Genomic DNA, 22,759 nt, shown 5'->3' with positions numbered 1-22,759 from the left:
TCCACATTACACAAATTGTTTAGAAATGGTTTGATGAACATGACAAAACGATGCTGCCTTTGCCCCCCAAATAGATCTAAATCCCATTTAGCCACTGTGGGATGTGCTGGAACAACAAATCCAGTCCATGGAGGCCTCACCTCTTAACTTGCAGGGCTTAAAGGATCTGTTGCAAATGACTTGGTGCACATTCAGGAGCCTTGAAGTAAATGCCTCAATGCATGAGAACTGTTTTGGCAACATGAGGGGGACCTACATGATTTTAGGAAGGTGTTTTTAATGTTGTGGCTGATCAGTGTAATTGCAAATGATTTATAATGATGGATCCTAACTTAGTGAGTTAAGCAAAACAAACCACCTTACAAGTTAAAAGCCTGCCATGGCACTTGCTCAAGAAACATGTTCTGATTGGAATAGGATAGTAGGATCCATCAGTAGTGATTCAAACTCCGGTGTGTTAAATACCAATTTGACCATTTGGCACTGGCTTGCTTGTAATTAAAATTTTCCAACCATGGCTGTATATGTATATATATGGGCTGCAGACCAAAAGCTTCTGCAATAAGACCATGTGAAAGTAAAGTGCATGACAAAGATATTTACCTTCTACTAATCCAAAGTCTTGAACACATTTCTTGTAGATCCAGGGATTTTAATGAATCAGTCCTTCTATCTAAACATTTTATTTAATAATATAATCACATTTAAAACATTACATTATTAAAGTCAATAAAAAAGCAAATGGTTATTTGGCTGCCATATATGCGCAGGCTGATTAATACAAATTAGAGATACGGTAAGTAGTTTTTCAATGTTTTTAGAGTGGAAATAAAATGTAAGGGATTGTTTAGTAAACCACAAATTGTAGTGAATTTAAAAAACTAATTTAAAAATTCAGGAAAGAGCTGATTTTAATTTTTTTTTTTTAAATCATCATAATCACTTTATTAGTGTATATTGCGCAATTCATTTCAATTCACATTTTCATGGTTAGTGAATAAATCTCAGCCTTAACATGTTTATAAATAAATGCACTTCTTATTTTTATTTTGTGTATTTATATATGTTTTATAGAGGTAAAGGGGAGTGATATACTGCTGTTTGCAATTACTCTTGTTTCCATTAGTGATATAAGTGCACATAATCAAACAAGCATATCTAATTGTAAAGACCGCATATCTCCACTAATGCAAAGCACATTCTATAGTCAAAGAATAAAAATGTTATTTATTTATTTATTTCACTTAATTATGTTTTGCCAGATCTCCACATCAGTCTTCCAGCACAATGGGTTCATCTTTATGTAACAGCTTCTGGCAAGGTTATGTTCTTATTTTACTAGAAGATCTTTAATTTTACCATCGGCATTTGACTATGAATAAACCCAAGCAGATACACAAATATGACAACCTTGAAATATAAAAATATTAATATTTTTTATATTTATTTGTATAGATTCCATAATATATATTGACATACTGTCAGCTGTTTTTTAAGGTTGTTCTATAATTGATATAAGTCAAGAAATCTTAGAAGTGTGGATTCAGTTGCTTTATAATTCATGGGTTAACAAAAGGATTTTTGAACAGGAACTGCTGCCATGGTTTGACAGGCAAAACACCAATCATTGCACTCATGTCAGTCAAGAACAATAGTATCTGTCAAGCTTAAAAAGTAAGTACAAAATATAAAAAAGTGTAGAGGATTCGCACCACTCTAAAAATACACTGGTGAGGATATTATAACCAGCCTAAGATGCCTTAAAAACAAATAAATATAAAATAAGATAAATAGAATATAAAATATTAAATATATGTCTAATATAGAAAGTCCAATAAAAGATGATCTTATATACTTTCTGGAGGAGCAATCATTAAATTGTTCAAGGAAAATTTTCTTGTTGGGATATCAGAGGCGGTCCGTATGTGGAAAGAAGGAGAGGATAATGGTGCAGTATGTCCAGAAAATATAAAGCCTGCAACAGCCCCGACCACAGCCACTAAAGATGTGATCCTTCAATTCCAAACCCAGAGGGACAGAACCGCAGTCCAGACAGCTGCCAGGAACACCCAACTTACCTTTTTGAGGACATGAACCTTGAGTTCTATGCGGATCTCTCTGGGGCCACCCTGGCTTGGAGGAGAGCCCTGCGGCCATTTACTGCCCACTTGCGCACACACCACGTGAAGTACCGCTGGGGCCCTGCGCACACCCTGCAGGTTAACAAAGGCGAATCCACGCACACCATTAGGTCCCTGCAGGAAGCAACGATGGCCCTGAGGCATCTAGGCTTACCCCTGGACATGCCTAACTTGTCTAAGCCTCCGACGAGTCTCACACAACCTCCACGCTGGGCTAACAGCTAACGCCCCGGAATTTGTCCCTAGGCGGCCATCGGACTTACCGGCAGATGCGGCCACAACCTGAACTTCAATGAAGACTGAAGGTCCCATAACCCAGGGCTCCTGTCCATACCCACAGGAACTTTAGCCTGAACAACTACCTGCTTTTCCGAGACTCTTATGTTCCCGGTCCCGAATGTTTATGTGACTTCCTATGGACGACCACTACCAGGGCAATTACTGCCCCATCATATATATAGCACTTCAGGACAGTTGGCTAACAGCACCCGGCGCTCCCAAACACGAAACCCACCACGCTGAGCCACGGACTGACCTATCTACCTAAGCAAGCGGATGGCGTCAGGGGACGGCTTGCAGCTCCTTTTATTATTATTATTGTACCAGCGCCCATCCGGGTGAGAGCGGGACTTATTAAGTGCATATGTAGTTTTTATACGCTGCATACCTAGCGATGGCTATGTACCCTTATATTTGTCCTAGCGGTAGGACAGCCTGCCACCACACATCTCACACTACCCCCTTGCTTGGGAGGCCGGATGTACCTCATGCACTTAACACTGCATAATCTGGTTATTGCTTATCCCGTCCTAGGCCAACGCTTCTCACAAGCATACTGTAAATATCTCTCACTACATTACTAGCCTAGCTGACCGATCCCTGGACGTCATAGCCCAGTTAAACGTCAGCTTGCTTATGACATATAAACACACAAAGCTTCTCATGCAGTTGTTCCACTACCAAAGACCATCCGGCAACACTTACGCCTGTTTTACTAACATGCTTGACATCTACCCTCTTCCTCACTCTCCCAGACAGGGCACAGCAACACTAGCATTGACAGCACGACTGTCTACCCGGGTTCAGATGTTCCACAGGGCATAACTCCTATCATCCACCTACACTGTACTTGAGCATTATGATAGCTGCCCTTACTACAATTATTTTACTAATTTTCTTACCCATTACGATTTGTATATATGCTTTTCTTTAACTTCTGTGTATAAACATTCAACGTTTATGTATTGCCTGTTTACCTCTCAATTCAAAAAAAAAAAGTGCTAGTATTTAAATGCCATACCTGTGAATTGCTGTAATACTTTACAACTTGCACATGCTATTGTGGCATAGTGAGTTGCTGTGTTTATGTTAGCACACAAAAATAAAGAATAAAAAAAAAAAAAATAAGAATAAAAGTATATATGGTCCTACTCACATTTAACCCTGCTCTAGTATGAAAGGTGTACAGTGGTACAATCCCCACTTATAAGATACGTGAAGAATGGTTTCAATGATCTGTGGACCAAAAAATAAAAAGAAACAACAATAGTGCTCACTGTAAAATCAGGATACCAGGCAATAAAACAATAAAAGAATAATAACAGAGTAAAAAGAGTAAAATGCACACTCAATGTAAAATTAGCCAAAATGCCTTTATTAACACAGTAGAAAAACAAATTAAAAGTCCACAACGAGTTTCGCCACAAGGGGCTTCTTCAAGTGTACATAGTATTAGCCTGGCACATGTGGGTTTAAATAGGGCCCAAAAATCAGAAAATTGAAAATGGTGTCTTATTTGACCTTTGACCCTAAATTAGGTCACATGACATGTTTAAAAGGTCAAAGGACATATTAACAGGAAGTAGATAAACTAAAAACAATAAAAACAATGTTGCATAGTGGACTCAGCAAGTGTAAATTCAAGCTGGAAAAACAGCTCAATGGGCATATGCACCAACAGCAGAATATGCCCAAACCTTGAGGGACGCAAGTTCAAATTCCCCCATCCATCCAAGGCAAACAAAAGCAATACCACTTATATAACAAGAGGGATTATGATCAGGTGGGCAGACTCAATATGCCCTTGGAATAAGGAAAGGCATTGTGGTGGTCCTATTGTGGGCAAGGTTAGCAACGGCAGAGACTACATTGCACAGGGATATATATATAAATCTAAAAATATATACACTTAAAACTGTAGACTAGTGATGTCCCGAACGGTTTGCTGGTGAACAGTTCCTGGCAAACATAGCTTGTTCACGTTCGCCACGGACGGCGAACATATGCGATGTTCGGTCCGCCCCCTATTTCTCATCATTGAGGAAACTTTGACCCAGTACCTCACATTCTGCAGACACATTCCAGCCAATCATCAGCAGACCCTCCCACCTCCTGGACAGCATCCATTTTAGATTCATTCTGAAGCTGCATTCTTAGTGAGAGGAGGGACAGTGTGCTGCTGCTGATGTAATAGGGAAATTGATAGCTAGGCTAGTGTATTCAGTGTCCACTACAGTCCTGAAGGACTCATCTGATCTCTGCTGTAAGGACAGCACCCCAAAAAGCCCTTTTAGGGCTAGAACATCAGTTTGCTTTTTTTTCCCCTGTGTAATCTAATTGCAGTTGCCTGCCTGCCAGCGTGTTTGTCAGGCTCACAGCGTATACTGTGCCCACTTGCCCAGTGCCACCACTTATATCTGGTGTCACAATAGCTTGCATTTAAAAAAAAAAAAAAAAACTTTGACTGTAATAGATTGAATAGCAGTTAGTTGTCTGCAAGCGTGTGTGTCAGGCCTACAGCGTCTACTCTGCCAACTTCTGCCAGTGCACAGTGCCACTCATATCTGTTGTCACAGTAGCTTGCAAGCATAGTACCACTAATCAAAAAAAAAATGACAGAGGCAGGCCACCCCACAGGGGCCGTCGTGGTCGTGGTGCTGTGATTCCCTTTGGCCCTAGAATAATGCCCAGTGGTCAGAGGCCACGTACCCTGAACTCGAAACGTTCTGAGGACATAGTTGACTGGTTAACACAGGACACCCAATCTTCTACAGCTTCCGCTCGGAATCTTGACGCACCATCCTCCTCCAGCTTGGCTTCAGGCACCTCTCAAGTTACCACTCGCCCGCCTGCCGCCGCCACTAACACTAGCACCACAGCCGCTTCACTTGATATGTCAGAGGAGTTATTTACACATCAGTTGGTAGAAATGAGTGATGCGCAAGCATTATTGCCAGAGGATGTAGATAACAGGGATATGTCTCAGTCAGGCAGCATTACACACATGGACGTACGGTGTGATGATGATGATGATGTTGTACCCGCTGCTGCTTCCTTTGCTGAGTTGTCAGATACAAGTGAAGCAGTTGATGATGATGATGCGTCCGTGGATGTCACGTGGGTGCCCGCTAGAAGAGAAGAATAACAGGGGGAAAGTTCAGATGGGGAGACAGAGAGGAGGAGGAGACGAGTTGGAAGAAGGGGGAGGTCGTCGCAAGGAGCTAGTGGCACAGTCAGACAGCATGCATCGGCACCCGGGGTCAGCCAGACAGCACGCCAATCAACGCATGCTGTTGCCACCACCAGAATGCAGTCATTGCAGAGCTCAGCAGTGTGTCATTTTTTGTGTGTTTCTGCCTCTGACAACAGCGATGCAATTTGCAACCTGTGCCAAAAGAAACTGAGTTGTGGGAAGTCCAACACCCACCTAGGTACAACTGCTTTGTGAAGGCACATCACAAACGCCTATGGGATCAACACATGAGTACAAGCAGCACACAAACTCAAAGCCGCCATCCACAGCCTGGTCCAGCATCTTCAGCCACGTCAACCACTGCTGTCCTCCTTGCCCCCTCTCAACCATCCGCCACTCTGTCTCTTGCCTTGAGCAGTTCCTGCTCATCTGCCCACAGTCAGGTGTCTGTCAAGGACATGTTTGAGCGTAAAAAGCCAATGTCACAAAGTCACCCCCTTGCCCGGCTTCTGACAGCTGACTTGTCTGAACTCTTAGCCCGCCAGCTTTTACCATACAAGCTGGTGGAGTCTGAGGCGTTCAAAAAATTTGTAGCTATTGGGACACCGCAGTGGAAGGTACCCGGACAAAATTTCTTTGCACAAAAGGCAATCCCCAACCTGAACTCGATTGTGCAAAAGGAAGTAATGGCATGTCTGGCACACAGTGTTGGGGCAAGGGTCCATCTGACCACTGATACCTGGTCTGCAAAGCATGGTCAGGGCAGGTATATCACCTATACTGCGCATTGTGTAAACCTGCTGACGGCTGCCAAGCATGGAATGCGTGCTCTGCAGAGGAGTTGGTGACACCACCACGACTTGCAGGCAGGTCTGCTGCCACCTCCTCTACTCCTCCTACTCCATCCTCTTCCATAACCTCCTCGGCTGAGTCCTCTTCTGCTGCTGCATCTTGCTCCACATCAACGGCACCCCCCAGCTCCCCAGGTACTATTCCACATCACAGATACAGCAGTGTCACGCCGTCTTGGGTTTGACTTGCTTGGAAGCAGAGAGTCACACCGGACCAGCACTCCTGTCCGCCCTGAACGCACAGGTGGATCAGTGGCTGACTCCGCACCAACTGGAGATCGGCAAAGTGGTTTGTGACAACGGAAGAAATTTGTTGGCGGCATTGAATTTGGGCAAGTTGACACATGTGCCGTGCATGGCACATGTGTGTAATCTGATCGTACAATGCTTTGTGCTTAGGTACCAGGCTTACAGGATGTCCTGAAGCAGGCCAGGAAGGTGTGTGGCCATTTCAGGCGTTCCTACACGGCCATGGCGCACTTTTCAGATATCCAGCAGCGAAACAACATGCCAGTGAGGCGCTTGATTTGCGACAGCCCGACACGTTGGAATTCAACACTCCTAATGTTCGACCGCCTGCTCCAACAAGAAAAAGCCATTAACGAGTATTTGTATGATCGGGGTGCTAGGACAGCCTCTGCGGAGCTGGGAATTTTTTTGCCATGTTACTGGACGCACATGCGCAATGCCTGTAGGCTCATGCGTCCTTTTGAGGCACCATCAGTGACATCATACCATTTGTTTTCTTCCTGGAGCGTGCCCTGCGAAGAGTGCTGGATCAGGCCATAGATGAGCATGAAGAGGAAGAGTTGTGGTCACCATCACCACCAGAAACAGCCTTATCAGCATCGCTTGCTGGAACTTCGGCAACGCTGGAAGAGGATTGTGAGGAAGAGGAGTCAGAAGAGGAATGTGGCTTTAAGGAGGAGGAGGAAGACCAACCACAACAGGCATCCCAGGGTGCTCGTTGTCACCTATCTGGTACCCGTGGTGTTGTACTTGGCTGAGGGGAAGAACATACCTTCAGTGAGATCACTGAGGACGAGGAATGGGACATGAGTAGCTCGGCATCCAACCTTGTGCAAATGGGGTCTTTCATGCTGTCGTGCCTGTTGAGGGACCCTCGTATAAAAAAGCTGAAGGAAAATGACCTGTACTGGGTGTCCACGCTACTAGACCCCCGGTATAAGCAGAAAGTGCCTGAAATGTTACCAAATTACCACAAGTCGGAAAGGATGCAGCAATTCCAAAATAAATTAAAAAGTATGCTTTACACAGCGTATAAGGGTGATGTCACAGCACAACGGGAATCTAACAGGGGAAGAGGTGAAAGTAATCCTCCTCCTCCCACGACCACGCCGGCAAGGACAGGACGCTTTACAGACATGTTGTTGATGGAGGACATGCGGAGCTTTTTAAGTCCTACGCATCGCCACAGCCCTTCGGGGTCCACCCTTAGAAAACGACTCGACCAACAGGTAGCAGACTACCTCGCCTTAACTGCAGATATCGACACTCTGAGGAGCGATGAACCCCTTGACTACTGGGTGTGCAGGCTTGACCTGTGGCCTGAGCTATCCCAATTTGCGATAGAACTTCTGGCCTTCCCCGCTTCAAGTGTCCTGTCAGAAAGGACCTTCAGTGCAGCAGGAGGTATTGTCACTGAGAAGAGAAGTCGCCTAGGTCAAAAAAGTCTAGATTACCTCACCTTTATTAAGAGGAATGAGGGATGGATCCCGAAGGGACTGACATTGGGCAATACATTCGACTAAAAAAGGCCTGATTGGGTAAACCTGCTGACGGCTGCCAAGCATGGAATGCGTGGCTCTGCAGAGGAGTTGGTGACACCGCCACGACTTGCAGGCAGGCCTGCTGCCACCTCCTCTACTCCTCCTACTCCATCCTCTTACCTAACCTCACCACTCCTATCTGGTGGCACTGGCAATGCCCTGTATTACACACCTTTTTGGGGCAGGTACAATCACCAATTCAAAGTAGTATACAGAAAGGGATACCACTCACTCCGGAGGCCTACCTGCTACACATGCTTCCCAAATCACTATTGCATCCTGAGGCAGTGCTGACCACCCACATTACATTAGCAGCCAAGCACTGCATTGCCTCCCTCTGGAAATCAACCTCAGCTCCGGAAATAGCGGTGGTAGTTAGCAGAGTGAATCACACGCAGCAACTCGAGAAAATAGCGCACACGATCCAGGGCACTCTAGCTCGGTACAACCTGATCTGGTCTAAATGGTCAGGGCTAGGATGCAGAGGCCCACAGCGCCCCTAGAACAGCAGACCACTCCACCCCAGATGAGCAGGGCAAGTAAGCACATCTTAACTCCACATGAGTAACAGTAGCTGAGGGAATGAGCCTTAGCGGGCCAACACAGACCCCAACCTGGCGAAGCGACTTCTCGAACCCCCCCTACCCTTACCTTTATCCAGTTATTACCCCCCCTCCTCCCCCAACTCAGTCACCCATGGCAACCACCTACGCTAGACCTGTCATAGCTATATTTTCGACTAGTGGACAGCCTGGTTGTTAGCGCCGCACATCTGTCGGTGTAATACTCCCCTTCTCTAATGAGACTGAGGCCTGCATGACTTGGAAGGGTTTACAATTCTGCCCTCCTCGTGGAATATGACTGTGCTTAATAGTTGTCAGTATATATCCATTGTTATATGGTTGCAAATCTGGTGTAAACACTGTGTAACGTTGGTGACGAACCGAAAATAAAAAACAAAATATTAACGAAGGTATGTGGTCCTTAACTACATAAGCGATTGGATTAGAGCTGACTTGGATGGCTCTAAGCTTGTGAGTACCCCATCTTAGTTATCCTTTACACATAAGAAGAATTCACATTAAAGAAGGGTGAGGGTCGCCTTTACGGACCCCAAGAGCACTACTATTGAGCTATTACGTTTTAGCTCCAAAACTTGTAAGTGGGAATTCTTCCTTTTCCTTTTCAATACAAACGTTTGATTACAGTCTGCACTATGTTTGGTTTGTTATGTTTATTTTTTCTAGGAACTAATCATTAAATACCGTGAACATATTTAAAAGAATACTCAAGGTACTTTTACGTGTATTCTTGTTCTCCATTACTTTCATCACCACTACAATTGAAATAGATATAGCGCTTCACCTACACATCGTTTTTGCTACTACTGTACAAGATAAGACTAAGTTGTTATAGCAGCGTATTATACACTAGGGTTTTATTTTGACTATCCTGTCATTCTATACTACTTGAATATTAGCGCTGGTACACCCACTCTTTGATGTGCATAGTCTTGTTTATTGCACAAGGTCTGGGCCCCCCCTCCCCCGCTCCCTCCCTCCCGGGCCCGCCCACGCCCTACCTAGTCCGCTGACAATGATGCGGGACTGAATGTGGTGTGTATAGTGGAAGTGAATTAGAATGTGTGTGATGGATGTAGTGTTTGTGTGTATTAGATACTGTTTGTACAGTGAATGCAGAGTGTGTGTTTGTGTAGCGGACGCAGAGTGTGTTTGAGTAGTTGATGTAGTGTGTGTACAGTGATGTAGTGTGTGTTTGTGTAGTGGATGTAGTGTTTGTATGTACTAGATTAAATATGTTTAGTGGATGCAGTGTCTGTAGTGGATGTAGTGTGTGTATTAGACGCAGTGTCTGTGTATAGTGAATGCAGAGTGTTTTAATTTGTGGTGGATGAAGTGTGTGTACTGTGAATACAGGATGTTTGTGTAGTGGATGCTGTGTGTACAGTTAATGCAGAGTGTGTGTCAGTATAGTGAATCCAGAGTGTGTGAATCCAGAGTTTAGTGAATGCAGAGTATGTGTTAGTGTGTAATGAATGCAGAGTGTGTGTTAGTGTGTAGTGAATGCAGAGTGTGTCAGTGTAATGCATGTAGTGTGTGTTAGTGCAGTGAATGCACAGTGTGTGTAAATGTGTAGTGAATGCAGAGTGTGTGTTAATGTGTAGTGAATGCAGAGAATGTGTTAGTGTGTAGCGGATGCAGAGTGTGTGTTAGTGTAGTAAATGCACTGTGTTAATGTGTAGTGAATGCAGAGGGTGTGTTAGTGTGTAGCGGATGCAGAGTGTGTGTTAGTGTAGTGAATGCAGAGTGGGTTAATGTGTAGCGAATGCAGAGTGTGTGTCAGTATAGTGGATGCAGTGAGTGTGTTAGTGTGTAGTGTATGCAGAGTGCATGTTGTATTAGTGAATGCAGTGTGTGTATTGTATTAGTGTATTAGTGAATGCAGTGTGTGTATTGTATTAGTGTATTAGTGTATGCACTGTGTGTGTTAGTGTATGCAGTGTGTGTGTGTGTGTGTTGTATTAGTGTATGCAGTGTGTGTGTGTTGTGTTAGTGTATGCAGTATGTATGTTAGTGTATGCAGTGTGTGTTGTATTAGTGTATGCAGTGTGTGTTGTGTCAGTGTATGCAGTGTGTGTTGTGTTAGTGTATGCAGTGTGTGTTGTGTCAGTGTGTGTAGAGTGTGTGTGTTGTGTCAGTGTATGCAGAGTGTGTTGTGTTGGTGTATGCAGAGTGTGTTGTGTCAGTGTATGCACAGTGTGTGTTGTGTCAGTGAATGCAGTGTGTGTTGTGTTGGTTTATTCAGAGTGTGTTGTGTTGGTGTATGCATAGTGTGTTGTGTCAGTGTATGCAGAGTGTGTGTGTTGTGTCAGTGTATGTAGTGTGTGTGTTGTGTTAGTGTATGTAGTGTGTGTGTGTGTGTGTGTGTGTGTGTGTGTTGTGTCAGTGTATGTAGTGTGTGTGTTGTGCCAGTGTATGCAGTGTGTGTGTGTTGTGTCAGTGTATGTAGTGTGTGTTGTGTTAGTGTATGTAGTGTGTGTGTTGTGTTAGTGTATGCAGTGTGTGTGTGTTGTGTCAGTGTATGTAGTGTGTGTTGTGTTAGTGTATGTAGTGTGTGTGTTGTGTCAGTGTATGCAGTGTGTGTGTATGTAGTGTGTGTGTTGTGTTAGTGTATGTAGTGTGTGTGTGTTGTGTCAGTGTATGTAGTGTGTATGTGTTGTGCCAGTGTATGCAGTGTGTGTGTGTGTTGTGTTAGTGTATGTAGTGTGTGTGTGTTGTGTTAGTGTATATCGTGTGTGTGTGTGTTTGTGTTGTGTCAGTATATGCAGTGTGTGTGCTGTGTTAGTGTATGTAGTGTGTGTGTGTGTTGTGTCAGTGTATGCAGTGTGTGTGTAGTGCCAGTGTATGCAGTGTGTGTGTGTTGTGTTAGTGTATGTAGTGTGTGTGTGTTGTGTTAGTGTATATAGTGTGTGTGTGTGTGTGTGTGTGTGTGTGTGTGTGTGTTGTGTCAGTATATGCAGTGTGTGTGCTGTGTCAGTGTATGTAGTGTGTGTGTGTGTGTTGTGTCAGTGTATGCACTGTGTGTTGTGTTAGTGTATGTAGTGTGTGTGTGTGTGTTGTGTCAGTGTATGCAGTGTGTGTGTGTTGTGTCAGTGTATGTAGTGTGTGTGTTGTGTCAGTGTATGCAGTGTGTGTGTTGTGTCAGTGTATGCAGTGTGTGTGTGTTGTGTCAGTGTATGTAGTGTGTGTGTGTGTGTGTTGTGTCAGTGTTTGCAGTGTGTGTGTGTAAATGTGCAATCTGGGGTGAGGGGGAGGGGGGGCATTTTAACATAATTAAAAAATTATATATATTTAAATTGTTTCTCCCCACTCTCTGCTTACCTGTGTCTAGGGAGGGGGAAGATTCCATCCCTGGTGGTCCGGTGGCATGGTGGGGCCCCCCGGCTTCCCTGTTACCGCAGAGGGGGCCCAGGCAGCACACAGCCTCTTCTCTTCGCTCCTCCAATAACTCTCGCGAGACCCGCGGAGCATTGCCATGGCAACCGGGTCTCGCGAGAGTTATTAGCAGAGACGAGAAGAGAAGAGGCTGTGTGCTGCCTGGGCCCCCTCTGCGGTAACAGGAAGCCGGGGGGGCCGCGGCTGCACACATAGATAGCGATATTCGCTATCTATGTGTGCATAGAGGGAAAGTGGGGCCCAGGACTGCCAGAGCAGTCTGGGCCCCCCAGGGCCGCCGGGCCCGTGACAACTGTCATGGTTGTCACCCCCTGATGGCGGCCCTGATCGCAGACACATTTTTTTTACTGTAATGTGTTTGGTATCCATCTCTACCTTTTTGATTTTTTTTTGTATTAAAATAGAATTTTGTTTAAAAGCTTGAGTTGTGGTAAATGGTAGTAGCTTGTCTCTTAGGTCATTTATTTTGATATCTAACATGGATAATTTTTTGCTTTTTTTAAAAAAAATAAGGTTTCCATGAGACCAAAGGAACAAAGTTCTAATTTGTCATTCCATTCTTTCATAAATTCTTCATCATCTTGGTCGGAGGTTGGTAATTTAAAAAACCTTTTGGGTTATTTGCTCATCGATGTATTTCTTAAGTGTAGCTATTTCCAACTTCAATTTAATTTCATTGGTTAAGATTTTTTCTAATTTAGTGAAAAGTATTTGTTGGCTGTTAGTGTCCTTGGGAGGGGGCTGTATATATAATTTCAGCAGTGTTAAAAACATTATTAATGTCAATAGTTATTTCTGTAGTCAAAGATAGACATGTTATCAGTGTGTCTAAAAGCAGCTCTCACCTGAGGGATAAAATAAATGGAAACAGCAGTAAAAGGGTCAGCGCTGATAAAACCAAACTGGGAAAAGTGAAATTAAGGCAGCTTTCCTCCAAAAGGAAGGGAATCCCTCTATCCCTGTACTAGTGAGGCAAGTACAAAATATAAAAAAGTGTAGAAGATTAGCGCCACTCTAAAATGACAATGGTGAGGATGTTATAACCAGCATAAGATGCCTTTAAAAAAAAAAAAAAAATGGGAAATAAGATAAATAGAAAATAAAATATTAAATATTAAATATATGTCCAAGATAGAAAGTCCAATAAAGATGATGGTATATACTTTCCGGAGGAACAATCACGAACTTGTTCAAGTAAAATGTAAATGGTCCTACTAACGTTTTCAGAGCTTTAAACCAGCTCTCATAAGAAAGGTGTACAGTGGTACAATCCCCACTTATAGAATACGTGAAGAATGGTTTCAATGATGTGTGGACCAAAAAATAAAAAGAAACAACAATACTGCTCACTGTATAAAATCAACCAGAAGAATAAATAAGAGAATATTACCTACATTTACCAGAGCAGGCAAACTGCTCTATGGATATGGTACTGGTGGTATAATCCCCAACTAAGGATTTGTTGAGTAGTTCTTACCGGGAGTAAAATCAGGATACCAGTCAATAAAATAATAAAAGAATAACAACGGAGTAAAAATCGTAAAATGGCACAAATGGTGTTTAGAATGACCTATTAAATCAGCATCTTGTTCTGTAGTAATTTTTCCTAATGAATTTATTCCAGAATCCATAGATTTGATAAGTTACGGAAGCTTCCGAGCAAGGAATGGAGGGAGTACTAAGGTAAGTAACAATAATGTAGCATTTGCACCAAAAACATATTAAAGGAACAATCCAAGTACCAGTTTTTTTGAGCAGGATAAGCCAGATGCTCATGAAAGCATTCATATATAGACTGACACCATCAGCTGTGTGTTCGCAGCCAATGAATGAGCTGAATTAATTCCTATAAGTATACTATAAGTATACTAGTAGCAGTGTATGTGCCCAACAGGAACCATCTAAGTGTCTAAGTTGTGGGACATAACAGAATAGAAATATGTGTTTCATTAAAGTTTTAGTAAAACATATAAGTATTATGACATCCACAGAAAAGAAATGCCAGACTAAACTTGGGTAAAAAAATATCAAATTTATAACATTTATTTAGATTTTATTTATTTAAAATTATGGTTCATATATAAATATTTGATTTCCAAAGAAAGCATTATTTGTCCTTAACATAAGATATATAATAAGTTTGGGTGCACTTAAGGTGAAAGAGGCCAATTATGGTTGAACAAAAATATATCTCAAATTCTACATTTTGTTTTGGTTTGACAATTTTCCACTAAATGTCCTGGCCTGTCTCACTTAAACAAGAACAATCAAGTAGACACTTAGGAGTCTATTCACTACACAGTGACTTGAAAAATTGTTTGAAACATAAGTCAAAATAGCCGATTTGGCCTAAATGTTATTTTTCAAACTCACTGTTTAATAAATAGACAGGGAAGCCTAAGAAAAAAGAGAAAAGAACACTTTGACACTAACAGAGGTATTCACTCAACACCAGATTTTGTTCAAATTTACAAAATCCAGAGAAGAACAAATTATGACTGCGTTGGCAATTATAGGTTTACTACAACCAAATGCAATCAGGATTATATTGGTCCAGCTAATTCTGTATCATTCTTTCTGAACAATTGAAAAATTAGTTATATCAATTACAATATAAACAATATTCAATAGAAACAATATAAAGCATAGGAATCGGACATTTATCAACGACTGCATGACAACCAAATACAAACTGAATGCATCCGGCAGGATGAATATTTGCAAATGATCCTTTACCTGCTATTTGCGAAATTATTTTTGGCAGCATGATGGTTAATTATGTGGTTGCTGGCCAGTCCTCTGTCTGTAGAAAGTAAAAAACAAAAATTCTAAGGGAGTTAATAAGACCCCATTATTAATATAACAGAGGTATTTTACCTCTAAATGTCCTCTGCCTTGCAGGTGGGGGCATGTTGACTAAAAGTTTAAAACTAGTGGCTGTTCAAGGCGAACTTGTGCCTCTCCATCTTACCCCATTGGGGTGGGGTATTATTAATAGTAATTATTATTAATAGTAATGGGGCCGAGAATCTAATGTCCACCTCTGGCCCCTACCCATCGGTGGCAGGTGGGATGCCTAATATTTATATTAATAGTAAAGGAGGGAGGACTTAATGCTCCTCTAATCCATATCCATGGGGGCCCTATTATTAATAATCAGGAGGAGGACCTAGTGTCTTCCATCCCACACCCATTGGTGGAGGGAGGGGGCCCTAATTAATTGTAAAATGAGGGCTCTGGTCCATAATTCCAAAAAACACAACAGTTTAAAATAAAAAAAATCACAATTAAAAAAAAAAAAAACGACTGGAAAAAGGAGGGCTCACCACAGATTGAGTGTTGATAGGTTCTACAAATGCATGACTAAACATTGCCAGGTTAATTTGGATTGTAATTGGCTATGCAATTACTTCAAAATATCCCATACACTTCTTAATGCTTGTTCAAACTTACACATCTGTAATGTAACAACTGTTCATACTGCTAGTACATACTGTTTATACTGACTTGTACATACTCAGAGTAAATTATACACACGCAATAACATGAAAACATACACACTTAAAGTGGCATTGTCACATTGGAGCTTCCCATTAAGAAATAATCTTTTGTACATTTCATTTCATACTAGAGCATCATTCTAACTACACGGATGCATTCTCTAATCGGTAGAACAAAGGATGTCCCATCATTTTTACATCCCATACTCAAAAATGGAACAATGTTATTCACAAATAATGTAGTAAAGGATTACCCCAGGCATAAAAATCCTATAATATTTATTTGCACTGTTATAAATTATGGTGAGAGACATTCTCTAAAACTAAACCAATGTGATAACCCCAAATTATGAATGAAAGTAATATTCACATTAATACTTAATAATCCCTCAAGATATACATGTAATGTTCTGTGAACTAGTCATTTTTGTTCCCTTGATTTAAATAACACTTCCAACTTTAATATAATTTTATAATGATAGCTTTAATAAATTTATGTTCAGTAAATTGCCCTGCCAAGCACTATGATAATGATTAAATAAACTAAATATGAATATACTGATATGGAGAAACATTTGTTACCAGCTCAGTGTTAGCATAAATGTAAATCTGATTTTAATACATCAGATTTTTTCAAATACACACTAATAATATACACATAAAGAATAGCTTATTTAGTAAAGAACACATTGTGTACTTGTAATAAAGCACTTGGATATGTACCGAACATGTTTTCTTAACCCTCTACTGTGCATTTTGTTCTGTAATCCACTAAGAGTAAACCTAAATTGATGTTATAATACATTATAGTAGTATTGAATAGATCATTTCGATATACAATGCCTTTTTCCTATATTTTTGATTGTTGAAAGGGCAATCTTGGGTGGATTGACCACCTTTCTGAAATGCATAAATATATGTATTTTATGTCTATCCATCTTAACCAGGATTTGTCTGAAATCCTTCAGCCAATCTTCCATCTCAAATTCAAATATATGATGTCATAAGCATTCTCATTAAATTCTCAGCTCTCGTGCCCCCCATGTCTACACTTACCTCTCGCAGTATATGGACTGGTGCCTATTCCTTCTGCATCCATCATTATTCTGCTGATTCATTTTGGCCACACCAAACACTTCTGGCCACTTCATCACATGCGCCCTATAAATATTTAGCAAACTTCACATTTTAAAAGCCAAGTCCACTACCTTCATAGTGCTTTCTATTTTGTTTTTGTTATAAACACGTTTTATTGAGGCATTGGTATTTGACAATATAACTGTTGTTGCATTTGAAACAGAGCCACTTTTAATAAGGGGAAAAGAAGACAAAGGAATATATATATACCACGGATTCCTAACCCTCCCCTCCATACTCATATGAGTTTGTTTTTTTATTGTTCCTTGAATGCCTTCAACTAGTGAGTTAATATAAGTGAGCCACGTTTAAAAAAATGTTTCCATTTTTTCTTTATGTGACATTGACTCTAATCAATCCATGCAGAAGGTATGAAAAAGATTTGATTTAATTAAATTTAGTGTTGGGGCTACAGGTAATATTCAATTCTGTAAAGCTAGTATTCTGTCTGTGGTTAGAATCATATGTATGAATTTAAACTGGGATTTAAAATAAGATGATATAATACATAGTAACACCATTTCTAAGGGTTAAAGTGATTAGAAGATGTGCAACAGAGGCTAGGTACATTTTGACTTCTTTTTCAAATTGGCTCACCTCAGTGTAGGACCAAAACCAATAGTTTAGCTCTGATTCCCCTTCCCTGCATTTTGACCAATTTAGAAAATCCAATACGCTGAGCGTCTCCTGAAGTTTTGGATAGTAATATGTATAGTGGAGTATTTTTATATACATCTCTTAATGTATAGGTATCAGAGTTTAGGCTGAGAAGATGTCAGCTAGAGCCAGGTTAGGAAATTAGTGATCCATTTTATAGGGACTTAAATATGTGGAGTTGTAGGAGAAGAGAGTGTGTGTCCAGGTATGTATGAGGTTAGTGGAATACAAGATGGATCTGTTAGGGTATGTCAAAGTGTCAATACTGTGAGTCCAATCCATTTCAGTAAATTGTGAGATAATCGATTTGACAAACATACTGAGCTTAATATAACTAAAGGGGGAGATTGGTATTATGGGATATTTGTCATGGAATTGTGCAAAGGTGAGTATTTTTTGGTAGAGATGTCCACACAGTTCCCACCATTTTAAATCCCGCTTTTGCCTTACTTGTTAGGGGAAGGGATACGTTTCCATTCTGGAAACCTGAATTGTTTCGTAATGGTAGTGCACAAGCATACTGCAAAGTAAGCTTTAGATTCAATCTGAGCCTGCACTTCGGTTGGTATGCCTAGATTTGAAGTTTGTAGTAATTGTTTAAGTCCAGTATCAGGGTATAGGGCTTGATGTAGGGTAGATGTGGTATATATATATATATATATATATATATATATATATATATATATATATATATATATCTGCACAAGACCCAGTCTAAGGCATGGCAATATCTGGCTGTCAAGTTCATTCCAGTATTATGAGGGATGTTTAGATATTGTGATTGCTGAGGTTTCTGAGGTTTTTACGGTTCCAGAGAAAAGAAGAAAATGAGTTTATTTGTCTAATGTATTTAGAAGTCATTGTGACTGGTGGCATCTGCAGAGCATGCATGAGCTTTGAAATTGATTATACTTTTAATCAAACAAGTCCAAAACTATAAAGAGACTGACAGATGCGTCCATAGATTTAATAATGTTTCAACATTCAAAATAGTTTTATAAATATTTGAGGAATAGAGCTGAGTAATATGTCTGGGAGGTATTTCATATATTCTGACTGCCATTGTGCAGGTAGTAGAGTTTAGCTTTGTGGAAGAATATGCTTCATGAGGCAAATAAGAAGATTTTAAAAGAGTAATGTCAAAGCCCTCATTCAAAGGAGTATCCTAATCAACGGGAAGATGGTCGTATCTGGTTTAGCAACATATATAAATATATATTATCCACAAATGCTGTGAGTTTAAGACAGGGCTCAACAAATACCAGATGCCAGGGTGCCATGGCAACTAGGAATTTTGACAGCCCATTCTGCATTGGCCAACTTAGGGTCTTCTCCCCAAGGTGGGTGGCTGTGGGGAATGGAGATGGTGAAGAGGGAGCTATAATCTTCCTGCTCTTCTTGCTCTGCTCTCTCACTGCTGTTTTTTTCCAAGACACCTATTCACCTTTTTGCCCATGCCGAGCTATATTTGTTGCTGCGTGGCCTGCCTCCATGGCTAAGATTATTGATTATTTAAAAGTTATTGAAAATTTAAACCAAATTTATATTAAATTCACAAAATAAAAGTGGAGTGAGAAAAAGAAATTAGGATACTTATCTGGTGCCTACATAAAGATTAATAAATAGAATGCACAACACAAAAATAAAAAGTCACATAAAGCAGAAAAATGAGTGTAAAAAAATATAAACCATCAAAAATTCCCATAAAGGGGGGGGCGTGTCTGACTTCCGGTGAGAGCTTAGGAGCTCCGCCAACACCCCGACCTAAAAGCGACTACATTCATAGCATTCAGCGATAAAACTCACCCTACCTGCATCGGAGAGTGCACAGGTACACAATGCCCTCGTCTAAACAAGTAAAGCTTTCTGAAACGGCCAAACAGAAGAAATCAGAACGCCGCAAAGAAATCCAAGATGGCGACGATGCGCCTAACTTGTCTGACAGCCAGTCTGACTATGAATCACACTCCTCCAAGTATTCAGAGGCTCCCATAACGGAGCGCAGCCTTCACAAGATGCTGCAGGAACTCCGAGCGACTATAACAGCCGACTTTCACCGTATAAACGGAGATTTACGTAAAGAAATCTCCAATATAGGTGATAGAACTAATGACCTGGAAAACAAAACAGATGAATTATGTGTGGCCCACAATGCAATAGTGGACAAACTCCAGAAACTATCAGAAGATAACTCAATGTTAAAAATCAAACTAGCGGACATAGAGGACAGATCTAGGAGACAAAATGTCCGCTTCAGAGGCATCCCGGATGATGTCACCCGTGATGCGTTACCAGCTTACATTCTTTCTCTATGCAAGTCTCTAGTCCCGAGTCTGCCCGACTCAGCGTGGGCCTATGACCGCATGCACAGATTGCCACGTCCGGCCCGTTTGTCCAATGAAGTCCCAAAGGACGTTATTGTAAAGTTCCACTACTATGCACACAAAGAAACGCTACTTCAGGCAGCGAGAAAAATCTCAGTACTCCCAGAACCTCACCAACAAATCGCTCTATATGCAGATCTATCAGCGACCACGATGGCGAAAAGGAAGGAGTTCATCACTATAACTAAGACTTTACGAAACAACAACGTAATCTACAGATGGGGGTACCCCACAAAACTGGTTATATGGCGACAAGGACGGAACTATGTGGCGAATGATCCGGTGGAAGGCATGCAGCTGATTACAACATGGGGCCTGTGGACCGGACCACCTAAGCGCCCAGAAAGCGTAGAAAACACATCACCAAGGAAGCTCCAAGCAGATTGGCAAATGGCTAAATCTCCAGCCAAGATCCCTTGAACTCTCTCATTATACTTACCTACATGCAGGTTATGTTGATATAAGTGTTTGCCTTAGCGATGTTATTTTGGCTGAACGCACGTTATGTTCATGTTTTTTTTTTGCCTTGATTGGTCACTAAGTTAGAATGAATCGCCCCGCACTAGTCTACGCCACATGGGCTTATGCTCCAGCCATCTGGTGATCCCACAACGTAAATTAGTACTAACTTACGCTCTTTATTTCTATCACGATAATGTAGCCTGTACTGTCTTTACTTAGGGGCAGCTTCACTATATCCTAGCATACCATGCATGTACCGTCCTCTAATGTCACACTGTTTCGCTTAACTATGCAAATTCTAAAAAACACCTCTTAACAATATTTCTGGTGTTCTAACAAACTTCTGACAGATAGCCAAACATGCACATATCACCTGTGTATGCTTAATGAGGCACTCTAACATACCCCGTGCACTCTCAGTTTTCTCAGTTTTCATGCTCATAAGTGTACGATGTATGTGTCCCATTTAGGTGCTCCCTGAGAGCAGGTTATATGCAAGTTGATTTATTTCAAGTTTTTATTTATTTATGGTAATAGTTGTAATGTGTAAAATTATTGTTGCAGACCATAGGTCGGGAGGAGCTTTAAAGCCCATCGTTGTGTCATTATTATTATTATTATTATTTTATTATTTATATAGCGCCAACAAATTCCGTAGCGCTGTACAATGGGTGGACTAACAGACACATAATCAGACCACTGGACGTACAGGAACAGAGGGGGTTGAGGGCCCTGCTCAATGAGCTTACATGCTAGAGGGAGTGGGGTATAGTGACACAAACGGGTTAAAGTAGGGGAATTAAATAGTTTGTTAGAGAAGGGTTTATTGAGTGCTTGGTAGGTCATTTTTGACAGTTGCAGGAAAGGAGTCATGGGGTGGGGGATGAGAAGCCTGCTGACAGTTTAATTGATACGCTTTAACGAAGAAGTGAGTTTTCAAAGATTTTTTGAAGGAGTGGAGGCTGGGTCATTCATGGGTATAACTTTTTCTACCCTGAGGATGACTAAGATTGTTAACCTTACTAAGGGTTATGTATGTATATACCTTTGTTATTGTTGTTCTCCCTCTTTTGTTTTTGCCCCTCCCCCCCCTCCTCTTGTCTTTCACCTAGATGATTCCCAGGAAACCCCATTGCTCGAAAGACGTAAACGCTGCTGTCTCCCCTTGACTACCCATTCTGTCATCACTGACTCAATGGCACCAAATGAACCGACTCTTTCATGGTTAAAGGTACTCATAGCTTACAATACAATTTTCATCAGGAGAGAACATCTCCTAGCTTTATCAATATCCAACCATTATGGCTTCTAAGTCATTGACAATCCTTTCCATAAATGCCAAGGGCCTTAATAGTCCTTATAAGAGGAAGCAATTACTGCAGGAAATGCATAAGTCTAAGGCGGCCATTGTATGTGTACAAGAAACTCACTTTGCAAGCAAAAACCCTCCTCAGCTTCGTTCCCCGAAATACCCTACAGCTTACTTCGCGTACTCGCCGACTAAATCCAAAGGGGTGGCAATAATATTTCACACGGACTGGGTATTCACATTAAGCAAACAATATACTGATCAGGAAGGTAGGCTACTTATACTAGTGGGCGAATTAAATGGATTACTGGTGACAGTAGCCTCCCTCTATGCCCCCTCTATGAGGCACAAGCTTCATTCCTGGGCAAAGCACTCAAACAAATTACATCCATCAAACAAGGCCATCTAATCATATGCGGTGACTGCAACTGCACTCTAGATCCCTCTCTGGACATCAAACGCATTAAAAACAAGACCCCCATTAAATCCTCCGCTTACAATAGCAAATTGCTCTCTCAACTCCTTCATAAACATGACCTCTATGATACATGGAGAAATTTATTTCCAACAGCCCAAGATTACACATACTTCTCGCCCGTCCACTTAACCTATACGCGCATAGACATGTGCTTCATTGATAAATCTACACTTCCTCATCTTTTAGATCATTCTATTGGTCTTAGAACGTGGTCAGACCACGCCCCGATAATGATCACACTAGAGGTACCTTACCCAACAAGAGGGAGAGGAAAGTGGCGTTTAAATGAAGCCATTCTGGATGACCCCGCGAATAGCCGACAGATATCCACAACTCTCGATAACTATTTTTCCCTCAACTCTACCGCAGACACATCAGTGGAAACCCAATGGCTTGCACACAAGGTGGTTATCAGGGGGGAATTCATCAAATTAGGCTCCATTGCCAAAAAACAAACCCTCTCTAAGGACGCCACACTCCGACAAAACCTCCTCACATTAGAAACTTCCAATAAAAAATCTCCCTCTAAATCTACCTCTCGCCAAATTGCTAAGCTACAAGGAGAAATTCAAAATCTCCAGGCTCAGATGTACACCAAGCG

This window comes from Pelobates fuscus, chromosome 6 (genome assembly GCF_036172605.1).
Source record: "Pelobates fuscus isolate aPelFus1 chromosome 6, aPelFus1.pri, whole genome shotgun sequence".
In the NCBI taxonomy this organism is placed as follows: domain Eukaryota; kingdom Metazoa; phylum Chordata; class Amphibia; order Anura; family Pelobatidae; genus Pelobates; species Pelobates fuscus.
The sequence above is the reverse complement of the archived record's forward strand: the minus strand, read 5'-3'. Positions refer to the sequence as shown.